Source organism: Magnolia sinica, chromosome 3 (assembly GCF_029962835.1).
Source record: "Magnolia sinica isolate HGM2019 chromosome 3, MsV1, whole genome shotgun sequence".
In the NCBI taxonomy this organism is placed as follows: Eukaryota; Viridiplantae; Streptophyta; class Magnoliopsida; order Magnoliales; family Magnoliaceae; genus Magnolia; species Magnolia sinica.
The window spans coordinates 50,531,447-50,538,714 of NC_080575.1; the positions used below are offsets into that span (position 1 = coordinate 50,531,447).

The following is a 7,268-nucleotide window of genomic DNA, read 5'->3' on the forward strand; positions in this document are numbered from 1 at the left end:
AAGAATGTGTTGGTTCTGAAACACCTTCATTATGTCCTTGTAAATTCTTGAGTTCTCATTTGTATCATTCCGGATTTCTTTGAGTTCATTCAATTAAAGTTTGCATAGGGAGCCAGCGCTGTCTAGATTGAAATTTAAATTTTTAATCACCCAGTAGGCTCTATGTTACAACTTCATAGGCAAGTGACAAGCTTTCCCATAAACAAGTCTAAAGGAAGACGTTCCAATAGGGGTTTTTAATGTAGTACGATAAGCCCATAAAGCATCGGTCAATCGAATTGACTAATCCTTACGGTCAGGGTTAACGGTTTTCTTCAAGATGTGTTTAATTTTTCTATTGAAAATCTCAGCATGCCCACTTGTCTGTGGGTGGTATGAAGTACTCACCTTGTGAGAAATGTCATATTTCTTCATTAAGTTCGCGAATGGCCTATTACAAAAATGTGAGCCCCCATCACTAATGATGGCTCGAGGCGTTCCAAACCGGAAAAGGACATTCTCTTTTAAAAACTTAATGACCGTTTGATGGTCATTGTTCTGGCACGGATTCGCTTCTACCCATTTAGTGACATAGTCTACTGCTAGCAAAATGTATATATTCCTAAAGGATTGAGGGAATGGCCCCATGAAATCGATGCCCCAGCAATCAAATACTTCCATGATGAGAATGGGGTTTAAAGGCATCATATTTCGACGAGACAATGCTCTTAATTTCTGACAATGCTCACAAGCTTTGTAAAACTTATGAGTGTCCCTGAACATAGTGGGCTTGTAAAAGGCACACTGTCAAATCTTAGCCGTGGTCTTTTTAGTAGAAAAGTGACCACCACAAGCCTGAGAGTGACAGAAGGAGATAACACTTTAGTGTTCATTGTCTGGCACACATCTCCTTAATATTTAGTCTGGGTAATATTTAAACAAATACAAATTATCCTAAAAGAACTTACGAACCTTAGCAGAGAATTTTTTTGTTATCTTGCGCAGTCTAATGTGTCAGCGTGAAACCTGTGACAAGATAATAGACAATATCAACAAACTAAGGTGAATGGGAGACTTTGAACAATTGTTCGTCAAGGAACATGTCATTTATATGTGTCGTCTTAAGGGAATCAGAAAGATCAAGGTGGTAAAGATGGTCAACCACTACATTTTCTACTCCCTTTTTATTTTTTATTTCCAAATCAAATTCTTGGAGTAGGAGGATACATCTTATCAGGCGGGGCTTAGCATCATTCTTAGAAAGAAGATACTGGAGTGCCGCATAATTTGTTTAGATGACAATCTTGGATCCAATCAAGTAGGACCTAAATTTGTCTAAAGCGAATACTATGGTTAAGAGTTCCTTTTCCATAGTAGAGTAATTCACTTGGGTAGGATTTAGAGTTCTACTTGCATAATGAATAACATAGCACTTCTTTTCTTTTCTCTGGCCTAAAATCACTCCAAGAGCATAGTCAGATGTATCGCACATAAGTTCGAAAGGAAGGCTCCAGTTGGGTGGCTGCATGATAGGTGCAGTGGTTAACTTGCCCTTGAGCTTAGTAAAAGCTTCCTGACATTGCTCAACCTACTCATATGGTGCATCTTTTTGAAGTAGATTACATAGAGGACAAGAGAGATGACTAAAGTCCTTTATAAACCTCCTGTAAAAATCAGCGTTTCCTAAGAAGGATCGTGCGTCTCGTATGTTCTTAGGTGGAGGTAAGGTAGAGATAAGATCAATTTTAGCCTTATCTACCTCAATTCCCTTATACAAGATGATATGTCCAAGGACAATTCCCTTACGAACCATGAAATGACACTTCTCCCAATTCAGTACCAAGTTCTTTTCGTCACATCTTTTCACCACACATTTAAGATTTTTTAAGCAATCGCTAAAAGATGGACCAAAGACAGAGAAGTCATCCATGAAGACCTCTAGATATTGCCCCATCATGTGAGAAAAAATACTCATCATGCACCGCTGAAAAGTGGTGGGGGCATTACACAGTCCAAATAGCATCCTTCAGTAAACAAAGGTGCCAAAAGGACATGTGAACGTGGTCTTTTCCTGATCTTCATGGGCTATCTCTATCTAGTTGTAGCCCGAATAACCATCGAGGAAGCAATAGTAAGAGTGACCAGCTAGCCTTTCTAAGATTTAATCGATGAAGGTTAAAGGGAGGTGGTCCTTCCTCGTGACGGTATTCAACTTCCTATGGTCAATGCATGTTCTCCAACTAGTAGTGATTCTAGTTGGCAATAGTTCATTATTGGCATTGTTTACGATGGTGATTCTGGACTTCTTAGGAATCACCTGAGTTAGACTCACCCATTGGCTATCGGATATAGGGTATATGATATGCACATCTAATAGTTTAAGAACCTCGGCCCTAACCACTTCCTTCATGTTTGGATTTAGTCTACGTTGTGGTTGTCAAGAGGTCTTCGTATTATCATCTAGATAAATACGGTGAGTATAAATGAAAGGGTCAATTCCCTTGAGGTCGGCAATCAACCATCCAAGGGATCTCTTATGCTCAATGAGAGTAGAGATGAGCATACTCTCCTGTTCTTACTCAAGGTGGGAAGAAATTACTACCGGTTATGTCTCATCTTAACCTAAATAGACATATTTCAAATCAGAGGGTAAAGGTTTTAGGTCAAGCTTCGGTGCCTTGTGGGTAGATGGTAGAGGCATTACATCAGTTTGGGAAAATTCTTCAAATTGTGGCCTCCACTGGTTAACTTCAAGAACCGACACATTATCAAGCATTGTACCCATCTCCTTAGTCATATCATCATCTAAATCATGGGAGTGGGCCAAACACGTCTCTAGAGGGTCAGAGGATAAGGTCATCAAAGTTCTATCCTCCAAGAAAGAATCAATCAAGTTAACATGTAGGCATCATCATCATCTTCTACCTGTTTTCCCTTATTGAAAAAATAATAATATTTAATTCCAATGTCATATTTTCAAAAGACAAATTCATGACTCCATTCCTACAATTAATGATTGCATTTGATGTGACAAGGAATGGATGACCAAGAATGATGAGAATTTGAGTGTTCATGTCCACGATGGGTTGAGTATTCAAAACGATAAAATCTTCCAGGTAGTAAAATCCGTCAACTTGCACCAACACATCCTTAATTATCCCTCTCGGTACACGAACTGAACGATCGACGAGTTGTGATGTGGTCTGGGTGGGTTTTAATTCACCTAGACCTAGTTGCTCGTAGACTGAGTATGGGATTAGATTTATGCTTGCTCCTAAGTTAAGAAGTGCATGCTTAATGCCGTAATTTTCAATTACACAAGCGACGGTTGGGCTACCAAGATCTTTGTACTTTTATGGCACATCTTATGTTAGGATGACACTCACTTTTTCTGTTGGAATTTTTTTTAATACTTTGCCACCTCTTAGTCGTGCATAGGTCTTTCAAAAATTTAGCATATGAAGGAATTTATTTTACAGCATCAAGTAGAGGAATACAAACCTTCACTTGTTTCAACACCTTTAAAATGCCCTGAGAGTTAAAGAGAGGTTTTGGTGTAATCAACCATTGGGGGAATGGTGCAATCGGTTTGCCTTGAAGTTTCGGTTCTAATTCTTGTGGAGCAATGCTTGGTCTATCAACATTGTCCTCTTTCAGGTCCTTAGGATTTTCAGCCCTAACCGGAATAGTTTTTTCAATGGTCTTCCCACTCCTAAGAGTGGTGATAGATTTAGCTTGCTCTATCTAATTTGAAGAGCTTGGATCACTTATTTCATATTGTGATTTGGGATTGGGGAGAGGTTAAGCATGAAGCATCCCCCTCTATATAACCATAACATGTGAATCCATCTTTTGCTTATATTTTGTAAGTTCTCGTATTGCTTGAGTAAGCTCTTGAGTTTGTGTGAAATTTTGAACCAGTTCTTCTTGAGGTTTCACTTGATTTGGAATTTGATTAAAGAAACATTGAGGAGTAGCAGTTTGTCCATTCCTCCAACTGAAGTTTGGATGATTTCTCTAACGAGGATTGTATGTATTGGAGGTAGGTCCATTGAAGTTCTTTGGTAATTATTCATGGCATTGGATTGTTCATCCAACACCTCTTGAAAAGTAGGTATTATTGGACAATTTTCAGTTGTGTGAACGTTGCAAGCACAAATACAGCAAACCGTTTCCTTAACCTTATCCTTCTTTAGTTCTATGGCCTCAAATTTCCTTATGAGATTAGACACTTTAGCATTGATATCATCATCCTCTTTTAGAAGGTATAATCCGCCCCTCTCCTTTGATTGAGTGGGCCTATAAGTGGTGCTTAATTTTGGTAAGTGTCTCACACATTATCGACATTTTTATTCATGAATTCCTCGTTGCACATTATCTCAACCAATTGGCGCATGGAAGATGTCAATCCATCATAGAAAAAGTATGTAATGCGCCACATTTCGAAACCATGTTATGGGCATGAACTGACAAGATCCTTGAACCGCTCCCAACATTACAAGAATGTTTCATCCTCCTTTTGGGCAAAGTTCATGATTGACTTTCTAAGGGTGTTTGTTTTATAATGTGAAAAAAAATTCTTCATGAACTCCTTTATCATATCATTCCATGTGTCAATAGATCTGGGACATAGTGAATGCAACCATGTCTTAGCTTTCTCTTTCAAAGAAAAGGGAAAGAGTTTCAGTCTGACCGTGTCCTCAGACATGTTTGGAAAATATAAAGTGGTCATGATCTCATCAAACTCTTTCAAGTGCAAATATGGACTTTCAGATTCAAGTCCATGAAATTTTGGAAGGAGTTGGATCACCCCTGACTTAATTCCATATGTTCTGTATTTTCTTGAAAAACCATGCATGAGGGTGTGCTCACCCCTACCGGTTGTAAATAATCTCGCAAAGTACGATGCGGGGTTGCTTGATGCACCTCATTCTCATCCTGGACTTCCTCAACCCGAGGTTGAGGTTGTCTTCCCGGTTGATTAACCGATTGATTTGCAGCCATCACTTTAATGGACTCTAAGGATCTCGAGTGGTGTCTAATCCTGTGATGGATAGATAACCCCTCAACCAATCCTCCTTCACTCAAAAGACGTCGAGTGTTGTCACGGACCCACTTAGGCATGAAACACTCTCAGCCCTCAATTCAGATTCTAACCTAAACCTAAAAGAGAGAAAGGAATTTTAGAAATAGAAAGAGAGAGGGAATTAGAAAGAAGTTACCAAATTAGAAGTTCTTAAATTAAGATCCTGTAAAACAAAACAAAACAAGTCAATTTCTAAAAACAGAAATTCTAAAATTAAAAATTTTCTAAAAAATAAAAATAGAAAGATGAATTAGTTTCTAAAAATGAAAGTTTCTAAAATCAGAAATTAGAAGTTTCTAAAAAGAGGAAAAAATTAGATTCTAAAATCAAATTAGGCAAGTTTCTAAACCTAGAATTAGAAAGTTTCTAAAAAAAATCGTAGAATTAGAAAGTTTCTAAAAATAGAAAACAAACCCTAATCTTAAAAATAATAAAACCTTATTCTTAACCTAATTTTAAAACTAGCTAATCTTAGAAAAATGCAACCATTAATCCCCGGCAATGGCGCCAAAAACTTGTTCACAACCCCAAGTGTAGGGTCGTGATGTAGTAATAATCTTGGTGAGACCGAGGTCGAATCCACAGGGACTAATCTCGTGTGTATTCTGAAAGCAACTAGAAGAAGAACTAGGAGAAGATGAAAACCTAAATCTGGAAGCATAGAGAATAATTGTGAGAGATTTAATGAAAAAATTAAGAAATTCGAAGGTAGGAAACTAGGGTTTCTGAGGATCCACTTGTAGAGATCAGGGAGATCTATGCTTGATTCAAGGACACAACTAGAATCAGAGTCCCATCATATCCAATTGGAAGACATCTCAGTAAAATCAAATCTAAACTTCTTTTGACCTAATTATTAATGAATGAGAGGTGTGAGAACTAAAAGTGATTCCATCACAAAACCATGCCTAGGAGACAAGGCAAACAACAGGATTTACCAATCCCATAACCAATCTGGGAGAATTGTGAAAGTTAGGGAGGATTCCATCACCCAACCATGCCCATGGGACGATGATGAATAACATGATTTCCTAATTTCATGATCTCAATACATGAAAAGAACATACTCGACGCTATCACAAATTCATTGTAATTTAAGTCACAACAAACCATTAAAAACTGATAGTATTCCTTGAAATCAAACTAGAATCAAAGAGAGTTCAATATAAACATGAATTAAAGTAATAAAAACATCTCATCACGCTACAAGCTTCACCTCTTAGCCCTAACTACGAGGTTCAGCCAACCATAGACATGATTGAACTAGAATCTATTAAGAAAAGCATAAAAACAACTAAGAAAAAGGAAGGAAAACTCTTGTCGACGGCTTCACCATGCTTTTTCTCCACTCCCTAAACCCTAAATGATGCCTACTGATGCCCTAAGGACCCCTATTTGTAGTTTTAAGCCTTAGACTTTTGCACCGAGTAGAAATTTCTGGAAACCGTCTCAAATTTACGCAGTCCGCACAAAAATTTTGTAACCCTCAACTGGTCGTAGGACGTCCTCGACCGGTCGTAGGCCATCCTCGACCAGTCGAGGGTCTCCTTCAGCTGGTCAGGCAATATGAAGATTTAAAAGTTTTACACATTGGAGTTTGATTCGAGGCACCTTCGACCGGTCGAGCTTCGATCAGTTGAGCAGAGTCCAGGACGGGTCGTGCGTAGCCAGGACTGGTCGATCCGGAGCCAGGACTAGTCAAGAATCACCAAATTTCACTTCAAAACTTCAATTTTCTTCATTCTTGGCTTAGTTTTCTTGGATCTTCAGTATGTGCATTCTTCATTCCAGGTCTTGTAAGATCTATTTTTGTCTTTAGTGTTTCGTGAGTGTTAAATCCATGCTTTTAACATCATTTTCAATCCAAGCTCTTAATTCACCTTGCATGATTAAAATAGAACATTAAGCATTGTCATGTTCATAAAACTAAGTAATAGATGGGGTCCAATATGCAATATTTGACCCTCAACACAATCCCCAACCAGCATTTTGCAAGTCCCGAGCAAAGTATGCAAAAAATGAACCTTAATGCGCAATGTTCAAACCTTTTTCAGAAAAAAAAACTTTTGTGTAATCAAGTATGAATGAGTAGACTCAAGATGAGAAATTGAGATTTTGAAGACCTAGAGTTAAATCACATAAGCAATCAATCAAATAAGTCCTTTATCCATTAGGTCAGAGCATAGTTCGCATATCAAGTTTT

General features: G+C 38.1%; 1 non-coding gene across 1 annotated transcript; it reads left to right on the forward strand.

Moving 5' to 3' along the window:
- The first annotated feature begins 4,424 nt into the window (after window positions 1-4,424).
- Window positions 4,425-4,531, forward strand: LOC131241686 (small nucleolar RNA R71). Its single transcript, XR_009169243.1, has one exon. It is a non-coding gene; the product is annotated as a small nucleolar RNA R71 (small nucleolar RNA).
- Window positions 4,532-7,268: the final 2,737 nt, after the last annotated feature.